General features: G+C 34.6%; 1 protein-coding gene across 2 annotated transcripts in view; it reads left to right on the top strand.

The window, feature by feature from the left end:
- HTR2C (5-hydroxytryptamine receptor 2C) overlaps window positions 1–20909 on the top strand; it is a 325108-nt gene that overhangs the window by 97075 nt on the left and 207124 nt on the right. The gene's annotated exons all lie outside the window — the stretch shown is intronic.

Genomic DNA, 20909 nt, shown 5'->3' on the forward strand with positions numbered 1-20909 from the left:
CCTTGCATTCAGAGAAAAGGATTTAAACATTAGGAAATTTCTTTAACAGGCTGACAATTTTCTTTTTTAATAAATGGAGCAAGAAAGGAATACCCAGAATCACAAAGAAACATATTTAAAGCATTAATGGAAGAAAGATAAATGCATATCTTTAAAATGCTACAATTGAGATTAAATTGGTGATTAAAATTTGCCATCTTCTGACAACAATAACTTTTTATATATATTTTAAAATGAGTAATACTATTTTAAGTAGAAACTGAATCTTCTAAAACTGGACTACTTATTATCTATAATTGGTGGGCGGCAACACATTAAAATTCAAATTTCTACATATTTCCATATGTAAATGTGCTTTTTATATTGTTTAATATGCTGCTCTTTTTAGGATTTCAAAGTTCAGAAAAATAAGATTGCCTTGGAAATAGAATTTATTTTTCTTTCTCTATAAAAGTCTATTTCATGAGCTTTCTGCTGTTTAAGTTTTACAGTAAGGGCTCCTGACATTCTTCATAGAAATAAATCTTATTTATTTTGTTTACCCAGGAAAAGAGAAAGAAATCTGTAGTTCATTTAGAGATAAGGTCTGTCTCCTGCTCACCCTCCGCCTTTCCTTCCCTCCATCCCTAATACCTTTTCTTGGTGATTCTGAAACTCTATAAAATACTGGTATATAATAGGCTTCATCTTACATTTCTCTTTAGGCTTTTCTTTTAAGAGGTGGAACAGTGTAATGCATATAACTACTTGAAAAGGAGCAATTTGCCTTTGTTCACTTCATTCGAAGATATCTATCAATTTAACATTATTCAACTGTATCTAGAAGATTCCCTTTCTGCCAAATTAGAAAATAGGTACCCATATTGATAATACCAGGCAAGCATATCTTACTGATCAGATACCAAAATATGAGGTTGTAACTATGATCATAATATGATCAGACCAACCATGATGGAGATGACAACTCTGTGTCACTCTTGGAAGCCTAATGAAACACTTAAGCTTTGGAAACATAGACTGTTTTTAACTATTTTTAATCCATCAGTGGTTGTTACATACCCAAAAGATAAATGATTGCTCTTTGAGGTTCTTTACAACACTCGTTGAAAAATAAATGATGAATATAATAGATTGAGGATAGACATAACTTATCCTGAAACTGCTATTCATTTATGGCATTATATCATCTAGTCATACAAAACAAACACATTCATACACAGATGTACCTGAATGCCATATTGAGACTTTTAAATCTTTTTTTTTTCCTTGCATTCTCTATCCCTAGTAAATGTAAGCTGAAGTTTCATCCTGGTATCGGGGGAGAGGGATAAAGGGACTCATCATCCATAAAACTTAGGTATTGGTAAAGAAGAACAAGCTGGCCAGGCACAGTGGCTCACACCTGTAATCCCAGCATTTTGGGAGGCCAAGGCGGGCGGATCACTTGAGCTTAGGAGATTGAGACCAGCCTGGTCAACATGGTGAAACCCTGTCTCTACTAAAAACATAAAAATTAGCCAGGTGTGGTGGCCTGTGATCCCAGCTACTCAGGACCTCAGCTCCTCGGGAGGCTGAGGCACGAGAATCGCTTGAACCCTGGAGGCAGAGGTTGCTGTGAGCCGAGATAGTGCTACTGCACTCCAGCCGTGTGACAGAGTGAGATTCCATCTCAAAAAAGCAAAAACAAAACAAAACAAAAAAAGAAGAATCATTTAGGAATTTCAGACAATGCGACCTAGTAAAAGAATGACTCTGTTCAAAATGCTTGACTTCTGAGAATTATCTTTTTTACACTTAAAAATTTGTTTTGAGAAATATCTTTTGAAATAAAAATATTCTCTGTACAACTTCATACAATTGCTAAGGCACATATCTTCCCCTGAAAAAAAATGACCCTTGCCAGCAGTGAAAATATATTTAATTAATATAAATTCATAAATTCTATTTTAATAACATAAGCGAACAGCTTTATATTGAGAGCCCTTTGAGATAAACTGTATCAATAGATTTCACAAGCTACTCAGTTGTTATTATGTATTAATTTAGTATTTTTATATTTTTTCATCAGTTTTATCTTAGGACTTTCCTGAAGTGTCCTATTATGTTTTCTATCATGTTTGTTTGCTTGTCACATTTTGTAAAATGGTTAGCTGACCGAGACTAAAGAATTCAATAGAAATTATTAACTAATCTCAAGTAAAGATATTGCTCTTAGAACTTTTGGCCAAGAGTTAAACATAGCTGGAAAAAAGTCTAAAGCTTATACTTATTTTAAAAGAGGCATTGCCTATTCTGAAATTAAATGTTCTTCATAAAGTAAAAGTATGCTTTGGAATGTGCTTTATTTTCTTCTTAGAAGCCAGGTATGTAATAATAAAAAATACCTCTCTTATTTCACAGCCTTAACTTTTTTAGGTTACTTTTATTTAGTAGTTACCCTGGTTCTCTTGACTATTTCTTGAAAGGGGGAGATATTTTTCTAAGGAAAAATAGGCAGATAATTTCTACTTTTATGAGACTCTTTACAAACACTCTAAGAATAAGTGCAAAAGCTTTTTTGGCATATAAAGTATTGCAGCTTTTTTTGCAAAAATACCAAACCTAAGAAAATGAGAATGGTAGTGGGAGGATTGTATTTCTCCTCATTATAGTACATTAAAAATAGGTCTTTACAGGAAAAGGACTAAAACAAGATACTTAAAAAATAACCATGATATAAATGGTTTACTATTTTAAAAGTTTAATTTATAATAGCTGTTTTTATCAAAAATCTCTGCCATAAAAAGCCTTTTTCTTGAAGTCTAGACAGGTAAGAAGTTTATATAAATACATCAATAGATCGAAAGGCTAAAATCTTTCAATTAATAATGAGATGTAGTTTGATGCACTGAAAGGGAAACAAGAGCAGTAATACAATTTGTATACTGCAGTCATGACATTTTAGTGACCTTCAAATTTGATGGATATTTGTTTTCTAAAGGTTATCATCATGTTTAAAAATATTTTATTAATTTATAACATTTATACCATAAACACCATTAATTTATATCATTAATAAATTCCACTATAATGTATTAGTGAACCAGTTAGCAGCTGTAAGATTGAGTAATATTTAGACTTTTATTAATAGTTTCTAAATGTCCCAGACTAATTAAATCTTCTCATTCCACAAGAACAATGCTTAATTATCTTGACTACACAGCTTATAAGCAAGATATTAATAGAATATTCTTGTTTCACACCTTCAGTGGTATGGAGACTCTGTCAGTAAAACTATCTCTTTTCATTGCTAACACTTCATTGGACCGATTAGATGACTTCTGAATTCATTAGTGAAGTGCTAACTTCCTACTGGAACTGGAACTGGCATAGTGTGTTTTATTACTGTGTATGTTTACATGTGCTGATACACCTTTCAGAAAGTTGAATCTTTGACTAACATATATAAACCTGAAATTAGACAGTAACCCGCCACCAGAGGGATTGTCAATCTCTGGATTGCCTAAGTGTCAGATGTCTGCCAGGTGCCATACGTTTATCTAAAGCAGGTTATAGCAGTGGATTATCATAGAGTCATAGCAGTGGATTATCATAAAGTCATAGCACTTTAGAACAAAAAAGAGTCTAATCCAATTGTTCTATTTTGCAGAGGCAAAAAATGAGGATTGGATTAACTATTTCTACCTAGCCAGTACTTTATCTGTGTTAAAAATGTTATTACTCAAATTAGCTGATGTGCACAGGTAGTGGTAGTGATTTTGCTACCTGATATTATAATAGAAAATGATTATATTTAATTTCCCCTTTTTCAGTGAAGCTTTCATCATTAGGGAAATTGGCCTGATCATCTTATGATCATAATTACAACCTCATACTCTGAAGGGCAGTTGGTATAGAACAAATCCTTTTCAAAGCAACAATATAAATTGAGATCATTTGGGTAACTTTCATGACAGCTCTTCCCTATTAGCATTCACCACTTTCAATATTTTATTGTTCCCAGACATGATTAAAATGAATCTTTTATAAAAATAACTTTGTTATCTAAAACTTTTTACCAGATTATAATATGAAAATTCTTCAGCTGAAGGAATAATTTTTAGCTACCCCACTTCATGGCATGTTCCAGAAATAATTCCCCACTGGGTCAACATCCCCCAGAGCTCTTCTTCACGGACAAATAGAGACACAAAGAATGTATGCAATTTGATGTTACTGAGCACATACACATTTTGGAACTATTATTCCCCCTATCAGATAGTACTATTACTCTTGCTTTTAGTGATAACTTTGACAATTTATTGCTAGAATTATTCATCTTTAGTGAGGCTGAAGGTCCAATGTTAGAATGTTTTAGAGACTTATTTCTGAGAGGGCCTTAGGTCTATCAAGGTGGGCAAGGTTGTTATTTTTAATCAAAATAAAATGTTATGAATCATTTAAAAATGTAAACTCTTTAAACAGTCTACAATTTTAAATCTTTCATTTAATTTAGAAAGTAGGCAAGGCTAGAAAGGAAAGGAAATTTTACCCATATTACTTCCACACAGTATATTTATATATTTTATTTAAAAAAATTTTTTAAATAACATTTAAAAACAGGTTACAAAATACTTATGGCACACATCAATGGATATAACTATAAAATACATTATATAACTTTTATGCAATTTTATTTTACATATCCTCACCTTAAATAAAAATAGCAAAATTTTATAATGTTTCAGATAAGAACAAAATAAATTAAATAATACAAAGACTCATGAATTTCAATTTGTTTTTATTTTGAAAGAAGAGTGAGAAAAATTTTAAATTATTTTAATACTCAATGTAGCTTCTTTAGCCGGTGCTTTCCTTAGGTTAAATAAAATTTGTGTGTAAAGTCAATGATGGGAACATCATTTTGAAAATTACAGTAATAGTTGAGTTCATGACACTGACTTAATTACACTGACGTTTAGAAGACATTTTATAAATTTAAAAGATTATTCCTGTCATTTACCCCAGCTATATTTTCTTCCAATAAGGCTTTAAAACTTGCTTTGGAAAATGCTATGCAGAACAGTTACTTAGCATGTGTAGCAAGATACGAAGTGGGAAATACAGATGAAAAACAAGTTTACGCTGTTTAGAAAACAATTTGGTCTAGTGCTGGTTATATTTGCACTTTCACAATACATCCTGTGCATTATGCATTACTTAAAAATGTATTCGTGTTTTACACATTTTATGTACTTTCATTGATTTGAGAATTTGAAAGTCTTTCAACATCATCTCAAGGTATCCTGTACTCCATCGTTTACTGGTACATTGCTTAAAATTTCACGTGTGTCATATCTAGTCTTTAAAAATATTTGTAATTCTTTTTATCAAAGAACGGATAAATGCCTAAAATTTGTTTTTATTTTATTATGAATTTTGTATTGTTATTAAGATTAATTAAGATTATATTGCAATAAAAATTAACAGTTGACTTGTTTGTCTAATTTTGAGACCAGCTTAATATGATCTATAAAGTTTACAAGTATAATTTCTGAATAATGTAAGTTTTAAAAATATTACTGTTTTTTAATCAAATAAATAATGAGATAGGTAATTCATAGATAACTGTAAAGTGCAGTTGAGACTCTTAACCAACGGTCTCTTAATACACAATTTATTTTGTCTGCCTTCTTTTATAAATATCAGCTCCATTCTTGGGCAACTTTTAATGTCTCAAGCGTTTTCCTTTTGTACTATGCTCCTGATCTTCATTAAAGTTTTCTGTAGAATGGTTATAAATATTAAAACGGTCATAAATGTTGAAACTTTCCTTAAGTAGGTAATATTTGTTATCCAGCGTCTCAGAGGAATTTCCATTTGCTTCATAAAGCATGGCACTTTTTTAAAGACAAAAAACAAACCTGGAATTGACATTCACGGCCGAGCACGGTGGCTCATGCCTATAATCCTAGCACTTTGGGAGGCTGAGGCAGGTTGATCACCTGAGGTCAGGAGTTTGAGACCAGTCTGGCCAACATGGTGAAACCCCGTCTCTACTAAAAATACAAAAATTAGCCGAGTGTGGTGGCACCTGCCTGTAATCCCAGCTACTAGCGAGGCTGAGGCAATAGAATCGCTTGAACCCGGGAGGCAGAGGTTGCAGTGAGCCGAAATCATGCCACTGCACTCCAGCCTGGGTGACAGAATGAGACTCCATCTCAAAAAAAAAAAAAAAAAAAAAAAGAAAGAAATTCACATGCATCTGGGAACAAGTGCTACTCCAATGCTGTAGCAATTGTCCTACAGCACACACCACTATGTAGAAAAATGAATTTTTATTAATGATAAACATACATAAGCAACCATGACATAATTTAAAAATCGTCTTATAATTTGTCAGGTTTAATAAGTAGTTCACTTGGTTCAGCTGAATTATACATGTAGTACTTTTGCTACCTGGGATTAGAAAACTATTTTATCATTCATTTCTTAATGGTTGACAAGGTGAATTCTAATTTTAACAGATTTTTATTCCTAGTCATAGAAATGTAGATGCGAATTGAGTCTGTACATCTGCTTACATTTTCTTTCTATAAGCTAGTAAGTAAATAGGCGTTTTGTTTAACAAATCAGACTGAACAGAGTTAGTACAATTTGGCTGGCCAGGGCCTAGTATTAAAGAGAAAACTGAGAAAATTTGCATAGCTGTGGTGTTCCAGACCACCATTTCTTTTATTATTATTATTTCAACATTTTCTGGGTACAGGTGGTTTTTAGTTACATGGATAAGTTCTTTACTGGTGATTTCTGAGATTTTGATGCACCCATCACCCGAGCAGTGTATGTTGCACTCAATGTGTAGACTTTTATTCCTCGTGCCCCTGTAACCCTTCCCCTCGAGTCCCCAGAGTCCATTATATCATCCTTATGACTTTTGCATCCTCATACCTTAGCTTTCACTTATAAGTGAGAACATACAATGTTTGGTTTTCCATTCCTGAGTTACTTCACTTAGAATAATGGTCTCCAACTTCATCTAGGTTGCTGTGAATGCCATTATTTCATTCCTTTTTATGGCTGAGTAGTATTCCATGGTATGTATGTGTGTGTGTATATATATATATATATATATATATATATATACACACATATATCACATTTTCTTTATCCACTCATTGCTTGATGGGCATTTAGGCTGCTTCCATATTTTTGCAATTGCAAATTGTGCTGCTACAAACATGTGTGTGCAAGTGTCTTATTCATATAATGACTTATTTTCCTCTGCATAGATACCCAGTAGTGGAATTGCTGGATCAAATAGTAGTTCTACTTTCAGTTCTTTAAGGAATCTCCGTACTGTTTTCCATAGTGGTCGTACTAGTTTACACTTCCACTGACAGTGTAAAAGTATTCCCTTTTCACCACATCCACACCAACATCTATTTTTTTTTTATGTTTTAACTCTGACCATTCTTACAAGAGTAAGATGGTATCGCATTGTGGTTTTGATTTGCATTTCCCTGATAATTGGTGATGTTTTAAGCATTTTTTTTCATATGCCAGACAACCATTTCTGTGTGACTTCAAAGACAGCATCACTTCCTCCAAATGAAAGTGAGTATAGGATTTGTAGTAGTGAAATGACTCATTATAACCAATCAATGTAAAGATGGTAAACTATAAACTAACATTTATTATAATTTTAATACAACATTTAATGTTCCTAAGTCAGTAACTTAATAGTTAAAGTAGAACTATAATATGGTAGATTAAGTTTGGTTTGTGATGCAGTACTTTTTAAAGTGAAATTAAGTTTGCAGTTATTGCTGGGATCATTGGCTGTCATTTGTGAGATAATTCATAACTCATTTTTTTGAACTCATTATTTATAAAAGGTATCAATTTGACAGCTCTGGAGACACACTTAATTTTTTCAATTCAAATAATAGGAACAGCAATGCTGAAACTTTCAGCAGCATCTCCAACTAAAGCATCTGTCACGTCTATCACTAATTTGAAAAGTCTGTTTCCTGAGTGAGGAATTATTTTGGTCAACACATCTGAGCAGCACCCCAGAAAGTCAGCCTTTATCCTCAGAGCAATAACGATGATAGTGACAGTTCTTGACTTTTGGGAGATGCAGATGTATATCTGGTTAAGAACTTCCAGCTTGCAACCCAGCCATTTCCTCCTCTCCAAGTAGGGGGCAAGAATTAAATATGCTAACATGCAGAAGTTCTTCCTAGCACAGTACCTTTCATTTAATATGTGATAGTTTTCCTTTTATTGTTTCTTTTCTTCTCCAGAATACTTTTGAAAAGAAACTAAAACTAACACTACATTATTTTGATATTTGACTGTTTTTCATCTGCCTCTATACCCTTCAAGATGTTTCTTTTTCAGTATCATTTTCTTCTCTCATTTTTCATTCAACTCTAACAATAAAATTGTACATAGAAAATAGAATACAATGAAGAAATTTTAACTGAAAGCCTGCATTTTAGGAAGTAGCTCACAAAAAAATAGATGAACCATAAAGGATTTCTTTATACCATAATGAGCAAATTAGTAACTAAATAGAAAATCATTGATTCTGGGATAATAGGGCAGGTGCTCTCCTTTATATTAGTTGAGTATCAGCTTGAGATGAATGTTATAAAAATAGAACTCAATACGGATTAAAAACAATAAGCATGCAATGTTTTGCTTGATTCATTTAAAGACAATACTAGAAAAAATTTGAGACTGATTTAATACATTTATCGTGTCATGGAAAACATATGACTTATACCCTAGGTTGATTCCTTTTTTGACACTGCATCGCATCCTATTTATGGATGAGAAAGAGTTGGGTCATTAAACATATATTCCTTCCATGGATATCAGTACTTTTACTTTAGCATCACAATCATATTGATTATAATAATTATCTTAATTTTTATCATTCTCAATCCTTATAAAAATCCTCAACTCTTACTAATTCCATTTTATAGAAGAAGCAATTGAAGGTAAAAATGATTGAGTATCTTGTAGAACAAAGTCATACAGTGAGAAAGACAGGACTTTTCTTTAAAATGAATACTGGATTACTTGCTTCTTTGGTTCCCTTGAGAATTTTTCTTAGTAGTGAAATACTAATTATACAGAAGTCAATGGCAAACAAGTGTTTGTGAGCTAGAAATGGGCATATACAGGACTAGGGTAAAATGAAAATCACATTATCAACTGCCCGATGCTAAGTGTTAGAGGTTACAGAACAATATTAGTGATGAAGCCCACTTATCATAGAAGTCAAGCTTATTTTGCTCTGTTACAGACTAATGAGAGATGCAATTTAGAAAGGATTTCTGTATGAAACCAAAGTTTACCTGTTTATCATATAACACTTGCTTTTTTGTTGACTCTCTATCTTTGACAAAGCAAGTTTTTAAACAATTATTTGAATTTTCTTTTTGATTATATTCTCTGCCATACATGCTATCTTAATTCTGTGTATATTCTCTACAATGTCTTAACTACTCAATAGTTTCTTCATTCAATAGATATTTACTGAACTCCTACTTTTTGCCAGGTCCTGTCTTAGGGAATTTACTGACAAATATCTACGCTGATAGTTAGAGACATAGTTCGGATTCACTTGATCAATTATATTTGGTGTCTTTGAATGTTTAATACAAATTACAAGTATATTTATACAAATGAATAGATTTCTTCATAAAATGTGTTCATCCCAGATGGCCACTGCTTCTTAGAAAAAAAATAACGTCTATATATCTTCTTGATACAATTACTACTAGCTTGGAATTTTTGAAACCTTAGGAGAGAAAATACCACAGCCAAACTATTTTCAGGCTTTATTTTCCTGCTAAGGGAAGATTCTGAATCTTTCCTAAAAAATAAATGTTACATTTCTCCTAAATTATTATCTTCATTTTCATAGAGAAAGTATTCCTCTCAGGAGAAGTGACTATCAATTTTTCTCTTCAGAAGAATTTTTATACTTCAGAAGTATTTAGTTTGACTATTAGACAATCCCAGAAAAAGCATTTTGCTCATCTCTAAAATGTGATGTTTCAGGTTATATGTTTTACTTCAAGAAGAATATAATTTTAATAGTCACCAGATATCATTACTGAACATTATCACTTTCCAGCCAAAAAGAAAGTAAAGCATTTCAGAAATACTTATTCCTGCCCACTCGTTTCATAATAAGACTTCAAGTAATTTATTGCCTAATATAAGACAATTAGTGAGTTCTACAGTCAACGACATGGACAATGCCAGTTCTTGTGAACATTTCCAAGAGGATATTTATGCTTAACTTTTTCTTTTTTAAAAAATAAATAGCTTTATGTAATTAGGTAGCTTACCTTATAACATATAATTAGAAGATTTAAGTATTCATTGTAAGATCTTTTTTATGTATACATTTATTAACTAGAGGCATGTGACTTCAGCATCATGAACCAAGTCAGTATCTGAATATATATATTCTTTACATTTTTTTTTGCCACTACTTTTGAGATCTATTACTGTATGGGGTGATTTGAATATACTATAAACTTTTGGTAAAACTTTTCTCTCATGTTAAAATAACTTTTTAAGTGCTCAGCAATATAGGTATTATAAGAATAAGTATTGTGACTAAAGAAGATAATCAGCAGAAATGCTGCCTACAAGATAAATTTGAAAAAATGAATTAACATACCAAACGTTAGCCCATTTCCATCTCAAAATACACAGCTTGCTTTTTTTCTTTGAAAGCCAATGGCTCACAGAAAGTTTATTCAACAAGTATTTCTTGAGTGCCTACTATGTACAAAGCACTGTACGAGGACTTTGGAGCATAAAAGCAGTATAATACAAGGAAGACTATGAAAAGAAGCTTGGGAATGAAACCACGTGAAACAGCTGAAAGGAGTTCAGAGATAGGAGAGATGATTTCTTTCTGTCAAGGATCGCATAGTAGATAGCAACCAGTTTTTTTATGTTATTACAGATAAATAATACAATATTCCCTCAAGTAACTGTTTAATATCAAGCATATAAATATTTCAATATATATGTCAAACAAAAACAGCATGTTTCAGTTTTTTATGTTTGTTAGGTAAGATAGAGCAATAAAGGAAGGGATAAAGAAAGGAAAATGCAAAGAATGGACAGAGGAAAGAGATACGGAAGAAGGATAAGGGAAGTATGGAGAGAAAAGAAGTGTCTCCATATTACTCCATATCAAGGATTATAAAATAGCTTCAGATGACCAGTATAAGAGCTCTGTGTAGAACATCCCAGGACTTCCTGTCTTTTAAAAGATAATAGGAAGTAGATTACAAAGATCTATGTGAAACTTACATAATTGGATATAGACACCTCAGTAAAGAGTTATGATAAATAAAAAGAGATTAAGTCATGGACAAGATATAGCTAGACCAGGGTTTCTCATCCTTGGCACTATTGACATTTTGGGCCAAATGTTTCTTTGTTGTGGAGGGTTGTCCTGTGCACTGCAGGTTGTTTTGCAGCATTTCTGACGTTTACCCACTAGATGCCAGTAGCCACAATTTTCCAATTATGAACGGCATTAATGACTCCAGACATCTTCAAATATCTCCTCAGGGGTAAAATCACCCCTGGTTGAGAACCACTGACCTAGAGCATAAATATTTCAGTTGTAGTGAAGGAGAAGTTTAGAAAAGAAAGTACAGTCACCCGACACAAATGATAGCCACAAAATGAACGTCATGGGAAGAACAGGGATTATGATCTAATGTGGAGATATGTAGAAAAATAAATGGAACAATGAGAAGAGAGAAAACATAATGGAAGCACATTGTTCTTTTGGGTAGTTTGCAATGCCTTATGTCTGAAGTCTCTCTACCTATGAAAAAATAGACAAATAATGGCATGACCAAACAAAACTCTAGAAAAAGTATCATTTAGTGTCAAACATGATTGTAATTATCAAACTTTACTATGTTTTTCCTGACAGTTTTAAGGTTTAAACAATTAGTATCTTTGGAACTGCCTCAGATTTTAGAATTGCCCCACTTAGCTTTTCCCTGGGAAAATAATATTGCTCATCTAAAGGAAAAAAGTAAGATAATTAATGAAACTGTTTATTTTCCTTCACTCTTGAAAGCATGAGGAAGAATAAATTTTATTCCATAAATTTTTTCATGGCTTCCATTTATTAGTAATTTTCACATGGTGAAATTCAGGTATTTTACATAGAATTTCTTTTTTATTTTGTTATTACAATTAATATTTCGAACACCCAAAATAAATTCCATCTACTTGTGCTTTATGAAACCATGGATTATATGTATTCCAAACTCTGTTCATTCTACTCCTCAACTAAATATATATATATATATATATATATATATATATATACATATATATATACACACACATATTTAGACAGAGTCTCATTCTTTTTGCCCGGGCTGGAGTGCAGAGGTACAATCTCGGCTTACTGCAACCTCCACCTCCAGGTTCAAACGGTTCTCCTGCCTCAGCCTCCCGAGTAGAGTAGCTGGGATTACAGGCTCCCGCCACCATGATGGGCTAATTTTTGTATTTTTAGTAGAGATGGGGCTTCGTCATGTTGGCCAGGCTGGTCTCGAGCTCCTGACCTCAGGTGATCTGGCCCACCTCAGCCTCCCAAAGTGCTGGGATTACAGGCGTGAGCCACCATGCCTGGGCACAACAATCTATTTCAAACCTCACTAGTAGCACAATGTCCTCTGTATTTCTAACCAATAATCTATAAATCACTGCTATATTTTGATATTGGAGGGTTGCAAAGAAGTAGAAAAGCTTTATTTTTTATTTTAATATTTTCAACTATTTTCACAGTTTACCATTGAAACTTTAAAATCAAGGGGCAAGAGTTATTGACAATTTGCCTCCCTTTAGGCTTTCTCATGACAAGCAAGATTATAATTTCTGGCCTTTTAAAAATAAGAATGTGGTGACTACAGACTCATCCCCTTAGGGAAATTTGTCACGCAAACCGATTACCTAACTTATTAAGGCTTGTAGAAATTTGGTATGCTTTTAAGAACAATAAGTATTATTTGATGAAGAAATTTTAAATAGATATGATTCTTTCATTTTGTTAGAGACCCTAAAATGAACCTCGAAACAGAAGATATCCCAATGATTGTATGATATGGGAACAAAAACATAGCGTTGGGTTTTCTTGTTTTGTTTTTGATACTATAGATTCAGACTTTTTAGCTAAGACTAGGATTGGAAGGTTTAAAATATGTTTGGTTGTGCATGAGTAGAGACAAGAAACAACAAATAGGAAGAATGCTCTTTGGCTTTCTTAAGCTAAATATCTGCTTTTACTAAATAATCGACCCTCTGTTATAAGGCTCTGTTTCAAATTTATCTTCAATGTCATCATGATTGTCTTCCTTTACCCTTACAAGTTCATTTTAATAAACACAAAAAAAATTATTTAAACATATTGTATTATATAATTCCTAGCACCATGATATTTATTCACTGAAATCTTTTGAAGAGCTATGAATTTTTTAATAGCAGAATTTTATAAACAATAATTTAAATATTTTCCCATTCAGTAGTAAACACTAGCTGGGAACCACCAACGCTGTGCAAATAGTAGCTACAGTGAGCAAATAATTCCTATGAGGTTTTGTGAGCTTTTCACTCGGTTAATTGAACAATACAGTTATATGCTCACCCTGACCCTCCAAACTCAGTAGGAGAGTTATTATGGGGTCATTTATCTTGCACATTGCAAATATGAAATGCTATATAAATGCACAATTATAATAATGATGATGAGTTGCAGTGAGGCTTAATGTCATTGTCCCTATTTAAGTATAATTTAAGATTGGATTTAGCAAGATTTCTTTTTCATTAACAACAGGAATCACATAATCACACTAGGAAACAAATGAATGTCACTAATGAGACAGTTTTGTTCAAGTAGCATGCTTTCAATATATGAGTCAATTCCTCAAAGTCCTATAAATGAGCATGCTTTATATATTATTGAACAGCATTATATAGGCATCGGTACTTTTCTCTGACTTCAAGCAAGACCATACATTAAGCATACCAGGAAAAAATGAACTTATATCTATCCTCCAAAGGCTGCAGTAAAGTTTGATTCACTGGTATCTTTTATTAACTACAACAGTCAGGTCACCCTTCATCTTTGGCAATATAGTGACTTTTAGGCTATGCCTATATCTGTTTTACCTTCTTCCTTCCACCTCTACTTGCAAACAAAATCTGTATATAATCAATAGTATGTACTGAGATGATGCTTCAAATTTACCGAGAAACGAAAAAGAATATGTGGAAGAACAAAGGGAAGTCTTATATGTGCTACTTAAAATCACGAAATTAAGTGTAGCAGTTACGTGTAATATTTGAGTGTAGAAAATAAGATTAGAAACTCTAGAAACAATGTTTTTCTTCAGTCAAAAAACTCCACAAAGATGGACAGTAATAGAAGTAGGAGCAAAGCTGAATTAAAGTACACAGATAACAGGTTTTTTTTTTTCTTTTTTCATTTATCGAGTTGAAAGTCGTTTTATTTTCATTGTTTGCTGGACTCTATTAAGGATTTACAGGGCAACAGGAGGGAAAAGAATTTGATAATCTTTGATCAAACTATACGATGTTGATGATACTTATTGTTCATCTTTCTTCTATTTTTTTCTATTATTAATTCTCTGTGGGCCTAGCATTTACCTCTTTATCGCATAAATCTTAAAGCAAAGAAAATAATGCTCATAGTAGTTGCTCATTAATGGATTTCTGTGAGGTTACACTGCAGGGAAAGGATTTAAAAACATAATAATCCTGCCAGTCCTTTGAACAGTTTAGAGCACAGGAGATACTTAAAGTTTTATAGCATTCTCCTGGGAAGCCATCAGCTCTTTGCCTTTTCTCGCATTTAAGATTTTAATTGCCTCAGTGTTTCAATAACAATTACAGCCTATTCAGAAATTTCCTTTCCATGATCTGACAGCTCTGGGTTTTAATTTCTGAGAAGCTTTCCTTAAGTAGGTAATATTTGTTAGCCAAAGTCTCAGAGGAATTTCAATCTGTACATTATGGAATAAATTTCCCATTTATCTGCTTTTGATCCATCAGTGTTTTGATTGATTGTGTATATTATGCAAGCAGAGCTTTCCAATGTTTCCTTTTTCTCTTGTGCCACCAATTTAGCAATGCATTGATTTGATCACTTGACTTATTAGTTCATATTAATCCAAACAAAGTATCTTCCGCTTTTTTGGCATAAATTTAATTCAATTTCTATTCAGACTTGTTCAAATCCAATAAAGTTTTTCTATTAAGATGGATTGTGGTGAAGTGCAACTTCTGATTCTTTCCCAAACTTCTTTGTCCTTCAGAACATAACTTTAGAAAATTCTAAGCCTGAATCTTCCGTATTTATTTAGGAGAATATGAGAAAAAAATAAATAAAATGTAGACATTTCCTCAAATCCATTCTCTTTGATAGGGAAGAAACAGTTTTACCTAACAAAAAGGCCAGGCTTTCACCTGCTACATCCTGCAGTTCTTCTGTTCTTCACCCCTGTTCTCTACGAATCACTTGGCTGAGACTGTACTTTTTGCTTAAGCTATCATCCTCATTACTTCTTCTTGTACCTCTTACATTAACTGTATTGACTAACAGTATTAGTTTTCTACTGCTGTGTAACAAATTGCCAAAAAAACCTAGTAGCTTAAAACAATACCCATTTGTTAGCTCACTATTCTGTAAGTCAGAAGTCCAGGGACCTCATCTGGGTTCTCTGTTTAACGTCTCACAAGGATGAAGTCTAGGCGCCAGCTGGGCCCAGCTCTTACCTAGAGGCTCTGGAAAAAATCTGCTTTCATGCTAATTCAAGTCAATAGCGGACTCAGTTCTTTAGGGTTGTAGGACTGAGGTCCCTGCTTCCTTGCTGGCTATCGGCCAGGGGCCATGCTCTGCTCCTACAGGCAACCCACATTTCTTCTAACGTGGCCCTTTCCATGGTCAAAGCCAGCGACTGCATGTAGAAGCTTTTTCATGCTTCACTTGGACACCCCTTTCACTTATAAGCCAGAGAACATTATCTGCTTTTAAAATGTTAATAGGATGAGAATAACTCCACTTGGATAAGTCTTTTTGCCACCATATAAGCCAACATACTCACAGGAGTGATATCTCATATTTACAGGTAAGAGAACTTGGGTTAGCATGGTAGAAAAAGTTCCGTTATCATGGAAAGACTTCCAGTACCCTTCAATTTTTTTGACTGCTATCCATAGCATTGAAATGCGTTGTACTGTGCAATCCAGAACACAGGCACAAACACACACACACACACACACAGAAATGTTTCACCAAAGAGTACTTATTTTTACTTTGTGCAATAAATGTTATTTTCAAATGTCTTGTATTTCATTAAAGGAAAATATTAATTTAACTTACAAAATTTATGACCAAACCTACTAATGCATTTTGTTTTGTTTTAACCAGATTGGAAAAGGCAGTCACTTTTGTTTCACTTTTTGGAAACCCATTTGTAATTTTGATGTTCTACAAAACTGAACTATCAAAATTGGGATTAAGATAACATTTGAAGTGAGTTATATGTTCTTTTTAATACTAATTCATCCCATTCTCCTTTTCACATTAGTGTCTTTGTCATGTGCATTTAAATTTAGTTTCAATGCGAAAAAAGAGGCTTAGGAATTCAATTGGTACTCACATAGCCTTTTCCATCCAGGTAGGAGCATTTTATTCTGTGTAAAACCCGCCACAATGTTCACAGTATAAATGATCACTAATAGTAGTTATTGTGATAGTCACTCGACGGCAGCTTTAAAATCTGTGTTGCCTGAAATTAAAAGTGGCCACAGAGGGGAGTCTCTATATATAGTATTAGAATTCTGCCCCAGTCACAATTCTTGTGATTGTTCAACAATAAAACAAATATTAATGTGGTATAGTTTGTTTAATGTCCTCCAGTTTTCTTTTAGAAATATTTTTATAGATATTTTGCTTTAAGCTATGACTTTTTAATATACTCATCACACAACTATAGCTTTGCATCTACCAAACTTGAGACTGAAACACAGCTCTTTTTTCCAATAATGCTGTAGCCTAATGAAAAATTGGCACAGCATGAATCTTTCAGGTTCCAGTTAATTGTTAACTTCTTGAAGAAACCACATTTGACCAACCAATCAAAATTAAACTTTCCATAGCTTCCTGCCCCTTCCCTTCTTAGCACTGATGATAACCTCCAACAATATGGAATTGGTGTAATTATTTCTATAAGGCCTTTATGCTTCATACAAAAAGGATTGTGTCAATTTTGCCTAATACCATGTCACCAGCACCTAGCACAATGCCTGACACACAGAAGGCCCTCAGTTAAGGTTTATTCAATAAATTAATGATGAATATCAGCATGAATTATTTTCTTTATTCCTCATTAAGTGTATGTTGTTAGAGACCTTGCTAACCTGTAGGTTCATGTGAGCTTTTCCTCAGAGAGTGCCATGGCTAATGGGTCATCTCTGTCATTCATGTTACTGCCAATTCAATGGAAAGCAACCACACACAGTTATACTTTGAAAGTCTACCTCCACAACTTCACAATGATAATGTTGATTTTGAAAAACCTTTCCATAGCTATAATTTTTATGGAAGAGGAGAAGAAATATCAAGCTGCTAGGCAATGTGTTCTTTCTTGCATCTGTATTTCTTATGATTATATGATTTTATATGACTGCCAGTTTACTCATTAACATCAAAAGTTGCTACCACAGATATTAGCCTATTGCATTTCTTTTGATTCAGTTATAAATTTTTTGGCAAGGATGGCATTAGTGTATAGATTTGAAAGAAAATATGAGCGTAATAAATAGATCTCTTCATTTCATTCTAGCAGTTTGTATTGGCAGGTGATTTTGTACTCATTCATGTTCTTTTTCTTCTGTAATAACATAATTAGTGTAATGAAGCATTGAGTTATCCCTTAAAGTAGAATATGAATGATGCCTAACTGTAAATAGGGCTCACATACCACTCAAAATCATTATGAATAGATGTGAAGGCACATAATTCCACCTACCTTAATAAAAATATTAATTTAACTTACAAAATGTATGACCTCCATTAAGAAAGCATTATATCATGTTCTAAAGTTTGATGGAGATAATGCACCTTCCCTAATTCACTGGCTCTTCATTTTATTATTGTTATTTTATTGAATAATAACTACCCTGCTGAAAGAGAAGCCTCAAGGATGTTTTGCTGATGGGATCTGAATCAATATAACAGCTTTAAATGAATTGGACATGCTCAATTTACCCACATCTACTTCCCTGATTTTTCTGAACTTAAAAGTAAAAATGACCCAGGTATTTGATTATTTTATGTTCATTTCAAGACTTAAGAATAAAAAAAGGTCTGGCAGCCAAGATGGCAGAATAGGAACAGCTCTGGTCTACAGCTCCCAGCATGAGCGACGCAGAAGACAGGTGATTTCCTCATTTCCATCTGAGGTACTGGGTTCATCTCACTAGGGAGTGCCAGACAGTGGGCGCAGGACACTGGGTGCAGCGCACTGTGCGTGAGCAGAAGCACCGCGAGGCATTGCCTCACTCGGGAAGCACAAGGGGTCAGGGAGTTCCCTTTCCTAGTCAAAGAAAGGTGTGACAGACGGCACCTGGAAAATCAGGTCACTCCCACCCGAATACTGCGCTTTTCCGACAGGCTTAAAACACGGCCCACCAGGAGATTATATCCCGCACCTGGCTCAGAGGGTCCTAGGCCCACGGAGTCTCGCTGATTGCTAGCACAGCAGTCTGAGATCAAACTGCAAGGTGGCAGCGAGGCTGGGGGAGGGGCGCCCACCATTGCCCAGGCTTGCTTAGGTAAACAAAGCAGCCGGGAAGCTCGAACTGGGTGGAGCCCACCACAGCTCAAGGAGGCCTGCCTGCCTCTGTAGGCTCCACCCCTGGGGGCAGGGCACAGACAAACAAAAAGACAGCAGTAACCTCTGCAGACTTAAATGTCCCTGTCTGACAGTTTTGAAGAGAGCAGTGGTTCTCCCAGCATGCAGCTGGAGATCTGAGAACGGACAGACTGCCTCCTCAACTGGGTCCCTGACCCCTGACCCCTGAACAGCCTAACTGGGAGGCACCCCCAAGTAGGGGCAGACTGACACCTCACATGGCGGGGTACTCCTCTGAGACAAAACTTCCAGAGGAACAATCAGACAGCAGCATTCGCGGTTCACGAAAATCCGCTGTTCTGCAGCCACTGCTGCTGATACCCAGGCAAACAGGGTCTGGAGTGGACCTCCAGCAAACTCCAACAGACCTGCAGCTGAGGGTCCTGTCTGTTGGAAGGAAAACTAACAAACAGAAAAGACATCCACACCAAAAACCCATCTGTACATCACCATCATCAAAGACCAAAAGTAGATAAAACCACAAAGATGGGGAAAAAACAGAGCAGAAAAACTGGAAACTCTAAAAAGCAGAGCGCCTCTCCTCCTCCAAAGGAACGCAGTTCCTCACCAGCAACGGAACACAGCTGGATGGAGAATGACTTTGACGAGTTGAGAGAAGAAGGCTTCAGACGATCAAACTACTCCGAGCTACAGGAGGAAATTCAAACCAAAGCAAAGAAGTTAAAAACTTTGAAAAAAATTTAGACGAATGTATAACTAGAATAACCAATACAGAGAAGTCCTTAAAGGAGCTGATGGTGCTGAAAGCCAAGGCTCAAGAACTACGTGAAGAATGCAGAAGCCTCAGGAGCCGATGCGATCAACTGGAAGAAAGGGTATCAGTGATGGAAGATGAAATGAATGAAATGAAGTGAGAAGGGAAGTTTACAGAAAAAAGAATAAAAAGAAACGAACAAAGCCTCCAAGAAATATGGGACTATGTGAAAAGACCAAATCTACATCTGATTGGTGTACCTGAAAGTGACGGGGAGAATGGAACCAAGTTGGAAAACACTCTGCAGGATATTATCCAGGAGAACTTCCCCAATCTAGCAAGGCAGGCCAACATTCAGATTCAGGAAATACAGAGAATGCCACAAAGATACTCCTCAAGAAGAGCAACTCCAAGACACATACTTGTCAGATTCACCAAAGTTGAAATGAAGGAAAAAATGTTAAGGGCAGCCAGAAAGAAAGGTCGGGTTACCCACAAAGGGAAGCCTGTCAGACTAACAGCAGATCACTTGGCAGAAACTCTACAAGCCAGAAGAGAGTGGGGGCCAATATTCAACATTCTTAAGGAAAAGAATTTTCAACCCAGAATTTCCTATCCAGCCAAACTAAGCTTCATAAGTGAAGGAGAAATAAAATCTTTTACAGACAAGCAAATGCTGAGAGATTTTGTCACCACCAGGCCTGCCCTAAAAGAGCTCCTGAAGGAAGCACTAAACATGGAAAGGAACAACCGGTACCAGCCACTGCAAAATCATGCCAAATTGTAAAGACCATCGAGGCTAGGAAGAAACTACATCAACTAATGAGCAAAATAACCAGCTAACATCATAATGACAGGATCAAATTCACACATAACAATATTAACTTTAAATGTACATGGACTAAATGCTCCAATTAAAAGACACAGACTGGCAAATTGGATAAAGAGTCAAGACCCATCAGTGTGTTGTATTCAGGAAACCCATCTCACGTGCAGAGACACACATAGGCTCAAAATAAAGGGATGGAGGAAGATCTACCAAGCAAATGGAAAACCAAAAAGGCAGGGGTTGCAATCCTAGTCTCTGATAAAACAGACTTTAAACCAACAAAGATCAGAAGAGACAAAGAAGGCCATTACATAATGGTAAAGGGATCAATTCAACAAGAAGAGCTAACTATCCTAAATATATATGCACCCAATAC

Source organism: Pan troglodytes, chromosome X, assembly GCF_028858775.2.
Source record: "Pan troglodytes isolate AG18354 chromosome X, NHGRI_mPanTro3-v2.0_pri, whole genome shotgun sequence".
Classification (NCBI taxonomy): domain Eukaryota; kingdom Metazoa; phylum Chordata; class Mammalia; order Primates; family Hominidae; genus Pan; species Pan troglodytes.